This window comes from Pseudopodoces humilis, chromosome 15 (genome assembly GCF_049639895.1).
Source record: "Pseudopodoces humilis isolate 2021_Gansu_Grassland_sample_001 chromosome 15, ASM4963989v1, whole genome shotgun sequence".
In the NCBI taxonomy this organism is placed as follows: domain Eukaryota; kingdom Metazoa; phylum Chordata; class Aves; order Passeriformes; family Paridae; genus Pseudopodoces; species Pseudopodoces humilis.
Genome location: NC_142214.1, coordinates 12,656,303 through 12,672,623, shown reverse-complemented (window position 1 = coordinate 12,672,623; position 16,321 = coordinate 12,656,303). Strand labels below are relative to the sequence as shown.

Sequence of the window (16,321 nt, the reverse complement as noted above, 5' to 3'; positions counted from 1 at the left end):
CTGAAACATTTAGAGATGTTCACTTTAGACTGTTTTTCATGACCTGGACATTTTGGCCTTTGTTGCCATTTTAAATTACCACACATAAAATGATCACTTTTTAAAATTACTTTACTTAAATTTTTAATTTAATCTAAATTAATTCCCAAAACACCAGTTTTGAGACTAAAAGCACCAGTCCAATGGAAAGAACAACAAATTAAATATTCCATCACACCTCTAGTTTGCATCCGTCCCCAAATAGCTGGATCTCCATGGGATCCCACAGACTCCTCCCAAGGTCACACAGCTGAAAACTCTAGCAACAGCTGGGTTGTTGTCTAGTACAGACAGAATGGAGCAGTGATCCTGGAGATCCTGATTCACAAATACACACTCAAAGTTGCTAGTGACCCCAGTTGCTCACATTCACCAGGGGAGCAGTTTGAATGAACACCTTCCCAGCTGCCTTCAACTGGTTCAATTAGTGACCTGACCTTTTCCGGCATCTTTTCCCTGAAGCAAATTAGGGAGACTTCAAACAATTGCTCTGCTGGTAGATCAATGTGGTGTTCACCATCCAAAGAGGATGTCTACTCATAGGCTCACTCTGTGTCAACTGCCAGACTTACCCTACACCATAGGGTTGCTCACCTCCACCTGTAACTGCAGATAACACTGAACCACAGGCAGCCATTGACCAGGTGTTGTTCTCTAGAGCTTTGCCTTCAGGCCTAAAAGCATGGAAAAGATCACACACTTGTCAATAATGGAGCAATGTTTTGGAGGCAGCTGTCAGAGAGAAAGATGTGTTTGTCATTTGGACCACAATATCTGTGAAAGCACAAGTGATTCTTCAGAAAAACCATGGTCCCCAGTATGTGTCTGGTTACCAAGAGAAGGCTCTGCTTACACAGCCCCACTGTCCAGGTAAAGATGTGCTCTGGTGATGGAGGAACACAATTCACCCTCCTGTAGAAGCATGTACAGAGGCAGTAATGTGCTTTGTATCACACAGGAACAGCTGTAATTGTGCCCAGATCAGAGCATGTGCCAGTCTAGTTTTCAAGTACAGACTAGCCTACCTACCTAGAAAACGAAATGCTTTTGCAGATTGAGGTCAGTTAATATAACTAATCTTTGTGATTTCCATCCTGAAATGCAGAAGGTTTTCTAGTAAGGAAGGTGCCGGGGGGAGGGGGTGGGTGGGGGGAAGCCAGTAATGAAAACTACTGTAAGGTAACAGGGAGATATGTGTTTGTTATCCTGGTGAAGGGAAAGCCCGTGATGCTCAGGTTTTAGTGCAGACCTCCCAGCTTATGAAGCCCAGCAGAGACATCCGGATACAGCTCCCTGTTCCTCCAGCAATTCTCCAAGAGCAGGAGCTTATGCAAGCAAAGCTTTTATTTTTTCTTTAAGCCACCTACAAATAGTTTTCCAGTGCCAAATACAGCCTTCACTCCCAGGATGATCAGTATGAAGCTGACCACAGGAGCACCAAGGCACATTTTCAACCTGTTTTCAAAAGCAAGGCAGTTATTCTTATAGGCCACAGTTTCAGTTGTTCCTCAGAATGGGACAACTGTACCTGTCACTGCATCTATTTGTAAACAATGCCAGTCTCCCAAAATAGGTCCTCCCATGGGATTTCATCCCACAAAGGATACTATTAATGGCTTCTGTCCCAATTTGCTGATGATGTAATTATTTCCAAGATTTTAAAGGAACACTATATTTTGTTCAGAGCTGTTTCAGGCTGAGCTTCAAGAACTGTACAAAGCTCATTTACTCACTCTAAACCAGGGAAAAAAAAAAAAAAAAAAAAAGGAGAAGATAGCCTAGAAGGTTTCATGGTTGATATTAATTTTCTAAAGTTGGTCTAAATCAAGACTAAAGCAAACCAAAAAGCAATACATACCAAGAGATTTAAAACTTATGGTTTTCCTGATCAGAAGAATCTATCTGCTCTTCCATTCATTCTAATTTAGAGATTTTTCACATACCACTGCATCATGACAAAAGAACATTGGCTATCACATAAGACTTCATAATTTAAGTGTTTTGTATTAATTTACTCTAACACAAACGTAGAGAAAAGTTGTAATGAATGGAGAGGCAATAAGATGTATTCAGCTGGGAAAACCCTCAGATTTACATTGCAGAGAAATGTCAACAGCAGATAGCTCAAGTTATAGTCTATTCTGGGAACAGGTTCTCCTGTCATTATAACAAGTCCCTGGTCCTGCTAGTCTGACTAACTCCATCAAAACCCACTTTCTGTCTATTGGAAATTATTATGGCATATCCATATATCCAGTCCATCAAATTCTGGTGTTATTTCTCTTTTTTTCTTTTTTTTTTTTTTTTTGTTTTGTTTTTTTTGGGGTTTTTTTTTGTTTTTTTGTTTTTTTAATTGCTTAGGCGTTTGGGGGTGGGGGGATTTTTGGTAGGATTGTGCTGGTTTGTTTTGGTTGGTTAGTAGGCTGAAACAACACAGCTACCAGAGCACTTGACCATACCCCACCAGGGCCATGAAAGCCACCCAGGCTGTCAGCAGGGACAGCTTCTGGAGAAGCCAGCTGGTGCTCATCAAGAGAATGGAGTGCACAATCAACAGGATTTTCCTCATCTCAGTCCTCAAGGACTCCTTTAGTGAAACCAAGGCAGTGCTGGTAACCCTTTTTAGAAGAAATCTGCAAGATAATCACACTTGTACAACAAAGAGGACAGCTGTCCAACAACTACCTACTTCCAGAGAAAAATCTTGTCACTGCCCATTGGCTTTAAGGAAGCATTTAAAGAGATAGACTGTTGTACCAAAATACAACAGTGTATTTTACTGTGTGTTAGCTAGAGTTTCCCAGCCAAATGGCAAAAGCTAAAATTAAATTCTCAGCCAGGTCAGTTGCTTCTATGTAACTATTACAGGGTTATAGAAGATGATCCAACATCTATTTACTTCCTCCTTCCCTCTTCCAATCACCAGTTTTGTTTAGTGAGAAGACAAACATTGACTTTATATGGCATTCAGCTTCTCTGTGACTCAATTCCCTCTTTGTAAAAGCCTGTCTTGTAATATTTCTGCATCTAGTCTTTGAAAGACTAGGAAGGAGAGGAAGATATTTGAAGCACTCAAATGTCTTCATAATATACACACAAAAGATTTGTTCAATTAAGTTCAAGTTCAGAGCACAATCTCATGCTGGGCCTTGATCTCAGTCTGATCTCAGTCAGCTCTTCACCCCTGCGTGTCTGGGGAACACTGTGGATAGATCTTCTTGGGTTACCCCTGCTATTTCAAAGCTGCAACATTCAAACATGACTGGTTCCAATTAAAACTCACAAATAGTATCCTGTTTGCAGAGACGCTGGTGCTCATTTTCAAAGCCTCGGAGATACTATTGCAGCTTGTGATGCAGCAACACTGTCTCCAAGATCACTTGACTGGAAGAGATCAATTATGCCAATTTTCAGGCAGTAGCTTTGCAAACGTAACTCGAAGGTCCGAGACTCACTCTTTGTTTATAAATATTCTTCCCACAAACAGATATTTATTATATAGTTGTATCAACCAAATTTCACTCCCAGTGAAATGTTATCAATTTCCAAAAATCAATGGTGATGTAACTGAGAAGGATTCTCTCTAGATATTGAGTACTGAGAGACTCTGTTCAGGTATTTACAAGTACTTCCCAGCCCAGTTCAGACCTGTATCTGCTCTTCTACATCTACATGTTTACCTGCAGTTTTTTACAGCTCCTTTAAAGAGCAGACAGTGACTTGGACAGAACAGATACACTCACAATTCCATCACTTTTGTGGAAGATGCAGTCTTCTCTGTAAAACTTGGTTAAGTTAAAATACAATACTTGTTGTAGTTAATCTAAAAATCTTGGTACCTCCCAAGGGTAAAACTCACCTCTGGTTGTGTAATGTTCCTACCTGAGAACCTTCTTTCCCTTCCCCCTTCCCATTGGCTGTGACCTCCCTGCATCCCCTAATCACCCCTGCCCCCTGGTATAAGAGATAAGACCCAGAGCATTTCGCTCTCTCTCTTGCCCCGGACGGACGACGGACGACAGACAATAAACCCGGGATTATTCCAGCAAGTTTGAGCCTCCTGTGTCTAGATACTTTGAGTCCGTGTTGTATCCACTCCAGGACCCCCTCCGCTGCCTGTGCCCTGAGATGATCGGGACTCTCACCACGGGGGGTGGGACAGAGGGGTCCCATAGGGGAGAAGGAATGCAACAAATACTGAGGCCTTTTTGATAAAAAATACAATACTGAGGCCTTTTGTCATATTCAGCCTCAGCTGAAGCAGAGACAACTCTATCTGAGTACTCAGGGTCCATAACACCCCCAGGGCAGTCTGTGCTCAGCTGCTTCCACCCTTGAGTGCCTGCAGAATATGGGCAGGTGTGTGGGGCTGGCTCTGCAGGCAGGGCAGACACAGCCAGGGTGCCATTCCGAGTAAAGACATCATTTTTAGGACCTCCCCCACATACACATGTCGCAAAACAACCAGTGCATCCCTTCTTTATACAAGCCTGAAGAAAAGGCTGTACTCACACAAACTACAGAAAGAATTATAACCCTAGAAACAACAAGAATTCCCTTTCCCTTTCATGCAACTGTCTCAAAGCACAATACAAACATTTGCCAATTAAAATTCCCCATTCCCCCCACAGACAGATAAGCATGCTCTGAGATGAACAAATTATTCAAACTGAGTAATTTCTTTGATGAATGTACTCTCTGTTCCTCTTTGCAAACACCCTGTAAGCAGCTTATGATTTCCTCCAATATATTAATTTATTCAGAAGTTATCCTCTGTACTTGCTACAAGCAACTTTTGGCCTCTGAACTAGCTCTTCATAAGAAGCTCTCTGTGTGGAGAGGTTATTTTGAATTCAGGTTGTATCCCAGTAAAACTACCTTGGACCCAAGTACTTGAAATGGAAACATCCATTTTGAGATGGGATAAACAAGCTTCTGTTAGGAACTGCAGCATTGAGAGTTTTACATAGTGACTTACTAATATTGGTTTAAAATTCCCTCTTGACAGTGCACTTGCAGCAATAATGAATACAGAATGACAACAAATACAGAAGGTATATTCATGCAGTAGCTGTGAATTTAATGGTCTTGACTAAACATTTCTTCAAATCTAAATTGTTATGTCCTTTGTCTGGACCTTGAATCACCCAGTTTAATTGCTAAGAGATGGGAATGTAACAGTGGAGCTTGTCACAACTGATGAAAATAACCTGAAAATATACTTTCCCCCTTGCTTAATTAGCATTCAACAGCATTTCTCAGTTCATGGTCTTCAAGGATCCATCACCCTTCTTCAAACACATAACCTACCTAACTACATTTCTTTCCACAACTCTTCAACTCTTTCTCTGCACACTGCCAATACAACCACAGGAAACACTTTGCAAAATACATCTGGCTTTTACCTCTGAACATCCCCCAGAACACCCACTTTACATGCCTCTTCCCACATGGTGAAACTGCTGCTCTGCAGACTCCAGCACCCCATACCTGCTCCCACCACAAAGGCTTCATGACTCCTCACACAGGTTCACTTTTCCAAGTGCAACTAGTATTGGGACTTGCCCAGCTTTTCTCGCTTTCCTGTTCTGTACAAAGCTGTGGCTGTTCAGCTGTGGCCTCCAAAAACCAAAACAGAATTACTTTTGCATAGTAAAGCCATCAATGATTAAAGCTAGGTATGTATTTAAGGGGCTGTGCTTAACCAGTGCCTAATGTGAGATAACATGAACAAGGGTGCTGAGGCTTCAGCATAGCTACAGGACACTGTGAAAGAAAAACCAGAGAGAGTTCCTCCCCACCCCGCTGGAGAACACCCCTAGCCCAACATATTTTCTTTGCAGGTATTTTTGACCACATCAAAACAAAAACAATCCATTCAAATTGTGCTCCCACTGGAGACACTTACTAAAACCACTTGAGCTTTGGGATGGTTATGTGACCTGGGAGGGAAAGAAGTGTGAGTACAGAGGGTGAACATCAGGGAAACAGCTTTCCCCTTTAAAGCTTGTCCAGGCATTCAGTAATTACACATTATCACAGCACAGCAAGGAAAGGAAGTACATTCCTGCAGGTTACATGAAGCAAGCACCTCAAAGCATTGTAAAGTGGTGACTATTTTGATAGAAAAAGTGACTTTACTTCATATGACAAAGGTTATGGACATACCCTGATGATGCAGAAAAGCCAGCTTGATCACAAGGATGCTTCTGCCACCCAGAAAGCAAGTGGAGAGCTTCCACTTTCCTGACTGCCTTGGAAAGAGCCACCAGTACCTCCACCCACTCATACACAAACCCAGACAGCTACATGGGTATTTTTGTCATGTGTTTGCAAATCATGGTTTGAAATAAAAAGGTTGTGCTCTAAGCTACTGAATCTGGAGTCACGCCAAGACTGACAGAGCAATGGGCACCCCAGAAGCAGCTGAAGGAGAAAAATGTGAACGATATCACAGACCGTGTTTGTTTTTTTTTAATGTAGTGAGAAACACTTCTCTGGGATAGATAAGAAACCATGAAAAAGTACCTAGAAAAGGCATTTATATGCAAGAGGAAAACAAAAAAACCCAACAGCACACTCCCTGTTTCGCTTTTTATTTACACAGCTGAAGGGCTCCTCAAAGCTGGAAAAGGTGTCTCAAAATCAACTGTGTCTCTCAAATGTCCCACATTCCACAGGATTTCATCCTTTGCCCTTGTTTAAACATGAAAGAGACTCTGTAAACATTGCAGACAGACTGAAATAATTCTCCATATGGACCTTATTATTCATAGTTCAGAGCTTAGGCCTCAGGCTCACTTTTGTTCTCTAGGAGGACTCAAATGTAAACGAAGAAAAGCTGCTTAATGGAGACACCAACCATCGCAAGTGCCTCAATAAAAATTTCATTGCCTTAATTCAGATTAAAAACAACCAAGACAAATGGTCTAATTTGAATCAGCAACTTGGAGCTAATCTTGAAGCACTGTCCAAGATCAGGTATGAGATGCCAGCCCTTACTGCAAGCTACAGACAATTAAAATGGACCAGTCTGATTCCAACCCACCTGATGGGCAGCAATCCCTTGCCACAGGAAGGCTCTGCAACACGTTGCTGGATCTTTGGCAGGTTGAAACTGAACACTTGTGGCTCACTTAGTTGATCAGTCAAAGCCCCAAAGTGGTCAAGAAAACCCAGATTTGGGCCTGCTCCTGGAAACAGTTAAGAGTGCAATAGCACCTTGAATTACTGATCTGCCAGGGTTAGAACAATACTCATATTAATAAAGTGTGAAGCAGACTTTCATTACATTCAAAGATCCCAACTGTTGCAACACAGCACAAAAATTTCACCCCTCCTCTCATCTTCTCTGATGAAGGTATGTTGAAGGTGAATCTACATTAGCCTAGTAAGGCAGCAGGCTACCCCACATGTTCCTATATGTTGAGAAATGCCCAGGAAAAATCATGCTGTGGTATTGCATCAATGCAAACATTTTCTTTTACACATCCTGTGTGTCCCTTTCTGCAGAAGATGCAAAGCTCTGTTACAGTGATGCATCTGGAACCACATAAGGGCCATGTCATCACTTCATGCTGTCAGGCATACTCTGCTTTCTTCTATCAACACAGCTTCAGGATGTGCAGGTTAAACTGCTAGTTCTTCTGCTGGCCTTTGACAGCTTGTGAGTCTCTCTACCATGTTCTCCTACCTCCTATCTGCTCTTCCCCACTTCTTGTGCCTCTCTGGTGTGTATCCATTTGGGTGTGGGGCTTGTCTCCAAGTTACATGCACAGGACCACACAGTGGGCTCTGCCTATACTCTCAGCAGAGTGACATTCACCTACCAACCTCACAGAATCACCTTAAAATGGACCCAGACCATCCCAAGACAGACACCTCACATTTTATTCACATAGCCTGTCCTGTTGCAGCACAGGAAAGGCTGACAGCACTACAAACCACCAGCCCCAAGAGCTTGAATTCAGCCACTCTCAAGCAGTTTTAATCCACAGCTACACTCAGGCTAAAAATCAGCAATCAGGGTAAAGTAGTCAGAGGGCCTGGCAGATGTAAGCTTGCTCCCATCCCTGGCAGAAAATGATGAGAAATGAGCAAGATGCTGTTGCCAGCGTCAGTATCTAAAAAAAATCCCAACCCAGAACAGCTGATATATTGTCTGACTTCAGACAAAATGAACTTGTCTAAAGGCACTATTGTTTAGGCAAAATCATGAAGCAAAGATTAAATGTTCTGGTTACAAAGCTCTGTGTCACCATGTCTGTGTGTGTGACTGAAGGAATACCAGAGGCCCCCCCAGTGAAATGGGTGGCAGCCCCAGACATGCACTGTTCCAGGTGAGATGGGAGCCTGATCTGGCTCTAGGGAAATGCCTCCAGACAGCACAGCCACCTGGACCATCCAGCCAGCGTGGCAGAGTGACAGACCCTGAGAGCAAGAGCATTTGCACTGAGTAAGAATGTGATTAAAGGAACCCAGGGCACATGGAGAGTCTGACTGAAAATCCAGGCTCTGTGGTCCAGAGCACAGTAGAGAGAGATATGCAAAAAGAGCAAGGTTCAGCTCAGAGCAGTGGGGTAAACACACACAGGAAACAGAATGCCTTCAGAATGCAGTTTCTCCAGAACATGAATAACAAGAGTGAATGCAGCGCCTGAGGATGATCCTGTACAAAGAAGGATCTCCACAATAAAAGCTCAGCAGACTCTCAAATAGTCAGGCTGTGCACAAGAAGCTGCCCTGCCAGCCATTCCACAGCTATGATTGCTGCTCTGACATTAAATCAGAGAAGAATCTGATTCCAGCTGGATTGTAGAACAGCTACAGTGTTAAGAGACAATCTTACATGGGAGAAATGCCACTGAATGCTGAAGATGTAGAATAAAAAAAAGGTTTTGAGATCAGTGGGAAAACACGAGCTGCTGATAAAAAAACCCTCACAAAATCAGAGGTATTATCACTTTAGCTTGACAGAAGCTGAGACAGAACCATCCACTGCTTGGCAGCAGGACTGTGCAAACATGAAATTATAAACACATTTGATAATGAAATATTATTGTTTTTGTAGAAACTTATGTTCCTGCAAAGCCTTAAAAAAGACATTTTGACTAAAAAAATTATAACAGAAACAGAAGACCACAGAATACACTAAACCATTAAAAGCGACACTAAATTACAGGCCACAAAGATTAACTATGATCTAAGAATCACCACTGAGTGAACTTATTCTCCTGCCCCTGCATTTACCTCTGAGACCTTTAAAAAAACTCTTAGAACCGAAGATGTGATGAGTATCTTAAGCTATAGCAGCTCTGCAGAATCTGAAGTCTGGGAACATCTGAGGCCTTCAGCACACACTGCAGTGCTCAGGGCCAAGCACTTTCATCCTGGGGGTTTCTCTGCAGCAATGGGTGGGGTAAGGTTCACTGCAGGGACCCAGCCAGACATGGGTCCCATCCCATACGAAGGGCTGCTTATCATCCTTATGTCTCTCCCAAGCAGGGCAAGGCTGGAGGCAACCACAGCCACGAGCTGGCAACACAGCACAGCCCCACGGCCTCTTCCTGAGCTGGAGACTTGCATCAGCCCTTGTCCCTTCAGCCACTCAAAGAGGCTGGTATACAAGAAGTTGCTCTGCTACTGGCTTGATTTTGTCAGCTCTTTCCTAAATTACAGCCCTAGGCAGATGCCTGCTTTTCCCTGCCCAGCCTTGTGATACCAAAGTCACAGCAACACTAAGATGCCTCAGCAGCAAACCTAAGAAGATCAAGTATGGAAAGCCAATGTCCCATTCCATTTACCAGCTGATGCCTTACAGCTCACAAAGTGCATTTGCTCAGACAGAAAGGGAGCCATGAGCTACATTCCCTGGAATGTGACATGTCCATGCACACTAGTCACCAGCACTGTCTGGGTCACAGACCAGGAGAAAGTACCACGCAAACAACCCCATGAAGTACTTCCAAGGGATAACTGCCCCTGTTCTTCAGAGAGCATCAACCTTTAGCACTTCCTGGTGGTCACTAATGGCAACAAAGACAGGCAGAAAGGGCAACTTCACAGAATGCATGCATGTCCCAGTGGAAGATAGTGGATTAACACACCAAATTATGACTTAATTAAAATGGGAAACTCCAAGTGATTTCAGAGTGTCACAGACAGTAATGCAATACCTTCTCTTTGATGGGCCAGATCACTGCCTTCTCTTTGCATGTCATGATACACCAGCCAGCACCATCCTCAGAACTCGTCAAGAACATGCACCACTAGAGTGCCCCTGTCCCCAGTGAAGCAAGTTACAGCAAGAAAAGGTTCCTCTTATTCCCCAGTCTTTGCTAGGACTGCTCAGCAGATTAGAAATCCACCTGATCATTGAGATACACACACTTAGGAGAAAGCTACAGTGGAAAACCAGTCAAGGATCTACTACTGTAAACATTCAGACTTTTGTTTCCCGCTTGTGATAAATTTCAGAGGGAAACTTAAAAGCAGACTCTAAGAAAAAGGCAGTTACCACCCATCCCGTTTAGTCTTTATACCTGAATGAAAATATCTACTCAATTTTAAGAGATTAATTCTTTTTGCAAAATTAGTAATTTCTTGCACCTCAAACAGCTTTTATTTGTCATCAGAAGCAAAATAAAACAATAAAACCTTAATGTACCAGAAGAGAGAAAATATTTACCTTGCACTGCGTAAACTTTTCCCAGGGTGCAGGCACAACTGTAAACAGGAAGAAATGTTAAGAGACATGGTAGAAGCTGTTTGCAACTACAGACCTTAAAGCCAAAATGGATACAAAACTGGATCTCCTCCCTTAAGGAGTAAAGAAAAATTGTCACAAAGAGCCACAAATTATTTATTAAAGAGAGTATGATACCACAGGGAAACAAAACAAATCCTGAAATAATCTAGATGCAGACATTTCTAAGAGATTCAAGAGAAACCAGGTAACAGTACAGGGAAGACAGCTTTCTCCCTTATTATCTTTAATTCAACTCTGCTTATCAGCATCTTCATTACAGCTAAAAGTGCAAAGACTTTAGCACATTTCAAGTCTTGTTCAATTTTCACCAAAGTGTCTGAATAGGCTCCAGTAATGTTGTATCAGATTTCTATAAGCCCTTCCAATCAGTGATCTAGACACTCCCTTAAGAACTAAATGAGTTCAGCTTCCTTGCCTTTGTGAGGAAAAGCCCTGGCTGCCTGCCCTGTGACTCAGACACACTTGGCCCACGCATGAGAACGGCTGCGTTCCCTCTGCGCCCACCAAAGTCAAGGGCATCTCTCAGGCTCTGCATGCCAAAAACCAGGCTGCCACAGGGGCAAAAGCCAAGCTGCCAGCTAATAAATGCACAATCTTCTGGGAGAACAGAGTGTGAAGACAAAGCCTGTAGCTCAGAATGGGCAGCCCTGTATCATTTTCTGGGCATGCCAGGCACATGGAAGTCCTGCTGTATGAGTGGGCACACTTCTCCATGTCATCCTGGGACCCAATAGTCTAATTTGGGCTAAGGCAGAATAGTACACATGGAACGAGCCTCTGCTGGAAAATGTGGACCATCACATCATGGTTTATTACTATTTCACTATCTTCAGATTCTGTTCAGCCTGCAACAGCTCCTAAATAAATTCAACATTTTACAAATCTTGTTCCTGTATTACTTCCCGTGTTTTAAAATATTTTTCTTCCATTGCCCAGAAAATATTTTTACAGAATGCTAACATTTTGGGCATCTGAAGAGTGATTTATTTCAGGTTCATGAAGCCCTTCACCAGCTACAATTAAGTAAATCCTTGGACACCATACAGGTAAATGCGAGTAACAGCCATCCCTAATTCAAATAATCTCAAAGGACTTCTGGAGTAATCAGTGAATTCCTATTAGACAAATCACACACTCGTCTGTAGAACAAGGGCCAGAATACTGGGCTTTCCACTGCTGAAAGTCTTGGCCTTTTAGCCTAAATAACGTACTAAGGGCAGACACACACAGCCTGTGCCACACAGAGCTCACCTCAGCATCAGAAACAGCTGACCCGAGCAAGCCAGAGCACAGGCACTGGTCTGCAAAGAGGTTACAAATTAGGAAATCAATGCACAGAGATCAAATTACCATTCCAAATTGCCCTAAGAAATCTATGGATGCAAAGATGATCTAAATTAACAAACAAGCCACCACCTGTCCCTGATACACACCTCAAGAGCTTAAACTCCTACTTTTGCAGCAGCCCAGCATTTACCACCAGCAGTTGTAAGGTCCCCAGCTAAGAAATGCAACTGGAGTGCCCTGGTTCTGCCCTTGTGTACACAGCACCTAAGACATCAAATCTATATGCTGAATTAAATTGTACAAAGCATCTCCTGTACTCCGGAGAATAGCAATCACTGTCAATTGAAAACAATGACAGCAATATCATCTTTTGCCCTAGAGTACTGCTGCACATGTTCATCTTCATATTCTGACATTTAAATACTTGCCTACAGGTCTAGGAGCAAGTGCACCTGGTCACACTCCTTACTGAATACTCTCCTGCTATGTACATTGATCACATCCCCTCTGCATGTTTGCAGCCCCTGACCCCCAGTCTCTCAATCTCCCGCTACATCTCTTAGTAGCTGATTTCTTTCAAAAAATTAACTCTACTACTGACATCCTCCTAATTTCTTAATGGGAGCTAAGGCATTTCAAACAGCCTTCAGTATCCAAATCAAATCCAAAAATCAAAAGGACGTTTCCCATCCTGCCACTGTGTAGGAGCACAGGAGGAAATGCCAAAAATCAGATGTTCTCTTTTGCTCTGTAACTGACTTATCATGGTGACTCTCACCAACTGCAGAATTACAATGTGCTTCCATTCCTTCATTTCTCAGTGGCTACAATTATGCTGCAACAAATCTCTGGTCACCTGGGACTGATTCTATGCTTCAGATTCTGCCTCCCTGAAGGTATCTGACAGGCATAGGCCATCCTCATGGGAAAGGTAAGGTCTCTGACAGGAACTGGTCATTAATTTTTCAGCAAGTTACATGTCAGTGGCTTGAAAGAGAATCTCTTCATGGGAATATGCCACTGTTTGGGAAGGCTTAATCAAAAGGATGTGTCACTGAAGAAAACAGAGAATGAAGATAATTTCTGTTTTCTTAGAAAAAGCAGATGAAGAAAACACAGAATTTGGGCTGGGAAACTGTCGCACTATATTTGGAATGGCAAAGTGCAACACAGACTCTCTTAGCTGGGTTGCCCAAGACAGCAAGTTTTATTACTCCTGATCTTCATTTATAGACAGGTCCGAAAAGGTCCAAGAGGTAAAACTCTCATTGGTCATTAAACCAACACATTACCATCATTGGTTAATTGAGTACTACACCCCTTTGACTGTTTCTTGCAAGTAGACAACACCTGCAAAGATTGTTGTCTTTCTCCAAGGACTGTCTGGATTCCTCCTTATGATTTCTCAGGCCAGTGAGAATCTTGTGTGACTTAGTTTCACATAGGCTCTGTGCTCCCTGCCTGCTTTCAGCATCCATAATTCCCCTTTTTTTGTTTTACGGCAGAAAGGCAGCATTTGTCATCTCCTGCTGGGCCCTTGCAGGAAGGAGAATAAACACAGCATCAGAGGTCCCTTTAGTAACTTGTCAACTATCAGACAAGACCTCACTTGGACACTGACTTAGAATGGTCAGGGAGGTTGTCAGGCACATGCTATCGAATCTTTTATGCATTACCATCAAGCCTTGTTGTTCATTCTTGCAAGGAGTCAGTTAAACCTGGTAAACTGGAGTGACTCTAAATGTGCAGGGAAAATTTTCAATAATGAAACAAGGTTGCACCACTGACCTCTTTCAAAAGTGAATAATCCAAACATTTGGTTATGTCTGCTATATAAGCAGATTCAACGACCAAATTCAGGGGTACCTAACTGGGCCAAGCTTGGTTTGTGACCTTCTAGCACTTGCCAGTCAGATTCATCCTTCCAGGTATCAATAGCTTTTCCTGTTTTTCACAATTTTCAAATTGTTTCAAATGAGCAATTTAGACAGCATGGGTGCTGCTTTTTTTGTTTGTTTGTTTGAATGCAGAGGCATGTTTATATTTATTTAAACTTAAATATTTGAACTTGAATCTCCAAAGCCCATTCAGAGCTTTTGGAAATCTGTGTATTTGCACTTACACTTTTTCCCTTTGCAGAGAGTGTGGTAAAAATACCAGAGTGAGCTGTATGGGCTTTGCAAGCTTGTATGTTTTAGAAAGACCCATTGCAAGATTGGACCACTGCTAATTCAACTGCCAGTGATACCAGTAGGATGATACTTTGAATTGAAAACAGTAATATCGATGGAGGAATTTGCAAGATGAGCCTGATTCCCAAAGATCTACATGATCCCAATTACCACAAAGTAGAACCACAGCCCTTGGTAACCACAAACAAACCAAAGGCAGGTGAGATATTACATGAGGTACAATTACATCTTTTTGGAAAATTAATAATTTTTGGCTTAGAGTCCAAATGAATGAAACTCAGGGAAAAGTCCATCAGCTGAACGTTGATCTTTAGCATCACTAGATGTCTTTGATGTGTCCGTTTTCACTCCTTGAAGGTGATGGGTGTCTGATGTGACTGCTTGAACCTGCTGATAATAAAAACATAGGCATATCTTCTCCCAAGTTATTAAATTTATTAGGCTTTACTGTTGTTAGTCAATCAAATTTAAGATTTGGTAATTAATTTTTCAAATTTCTAATATAAATAGACCTTGTTCAAATTATTTTATTTTTTTTAAATTTATTTTTTAAATTTTGATCAGCCCAGAAACTGCAAACAGCTAAAGTGTTTCTTTTCAGTGAAGACCTGAACACCTCTCCATGGCAAGGGTTTCAGGTTCACTCCAAAGATCAATTCAGCTGTTATATTTACAAGTCAAATTGTTGAGTCAAAGAACCCATATGTAATTTTTGCTGCAGAAATATCTGTGTCTGTTGGTAATTCTTATTCAGAAAGAGCTAAGGTGTGGCCAGTGCCCACCCTAACTGGAAAAGAATCTCCTACATGATATAATTTTAAAACAAAATTCCCCAAAATCCTGGTGTAAAAACCAAATGAATCCCTAGAACTGTAACTTATCAACAATATAATATCGTATCAGTAGATTCACATTCTGTAACCAAAGTATCAGTACTCTTTCGTTGCCCCCAGGGGAAGCGGGGGCGAAGACAAACGGCTGTTCCCCTTGGCAGAGCTGCCCCTTGGGAGCGGGGGAGCTGCGCCCAGCCTCCGCCACGCTGTGTGCTAACGTCACAGCAGTGCCTGCCGCGCCGTATGGTGGGAGGCGGGGAGCCCGGACCGAGAAACCCGAGCCGCTGTCTGCCAACTCCCCGCCCGGCCGCTGCCCCGGCCGCCTCCGACACTGGAGCGGAGGAGGGGAAGGGTAGGGGGAGGGGGGGTGCTCCACGCGCAGCGCTGCGGGGAGAGCACACGGGCAATCCTTAAAACAAACATAGGAAAAGTTAAAGGCATAAAACACTCAGAAGGCAAACTTTTCACCCCGAAACCCATGGGGAGGGACCCTGGGGAAAACCCTCTGTTACAGCGTCTTTTGCCTGACTTTCTTTCCGCTTCGGGACCACGGTGTTCTGTTCAAAGCTTTATCAGCGGAGGTAGTCCATGTTTTCAGAAGTCCGGACAGGCTGGCACGGGGGGCGCGGTAGATGCCAGGCGGGGAAGTCGGGCTGGCCGCGGCAGGGGCGCGCTGCTGCTCCTGTCACTGGAAGTAGAGGTTGAGGAACCCCTGCATGGTCTCCCAGATCTGCATCCACAGGCGTTTCCAGGAGCTGAGCTGCTCTGGCTAGGACCAGGCTATCTGGGAATCAATCAAACGGGGACCCGCCCCGGCTGATCCGCTCTCGCGTACCCAGATGGCCACAGCTGTAACGCTTCAAAGCCTTCTGATACAGTGAGTCCTAAGCGCTGCTTACATCCAATTCAGAGAGAGGATGAGTTATTCCTCTGCAGAACTTCGGCTTCCCTTTGTGGAAAATCTTTATCTCAACGACACGTGAGTGCAATATGCAAATGCAGTGGCTTATCCCGGGAATGTAAACTCTAGCTTCGTTGAGATTTGCCGTTCCAGGCCCGCTCACCCGCTGGGCCCTCTGCCCGGGGCCACTCAGACCTGTAGCTCTCCAGGAGCACATGGGCGAAAACTCCTTACCTCTTAAAGGAGGAGGAGGGAGACTCCAATGTCCTTCAGCTCGTGGCTGCAACGCACATCAGGAGGC

General features: G+C 43.3%; 1 protein-coding gene across 5 annotated transcripts in view; it reads right to left on the bottom strand.

Annotated features, from left to right (window-relative positions):
- Window positions 1–16,321, bottom strand: part of LOC102104844 (serine/threonine-protein kinase PAK 3) — a 77,983-nt gene that overhangs the window by 35,135 nt on the left and 26,527 nt on the right. For 2 of the 5 annotated variants that reach the window (XM_014258769.2, XM_014258768.2), the window contains exon 2: window positions 634–713. The exons of 2 other annotated variants lie outside the window; for them this stretch is intronic. The gene's annotated coding sequence lies outside the window, so the exon portion shown is untranslated. Of the gene's footprint in view, window positions 1–633; window positions 714–16,254; window positions 16,276–16,321 lie in introns of those variants that run through there. One more of the 5 variants, XM_088062467.1, reaches the window with a different exon arrangement.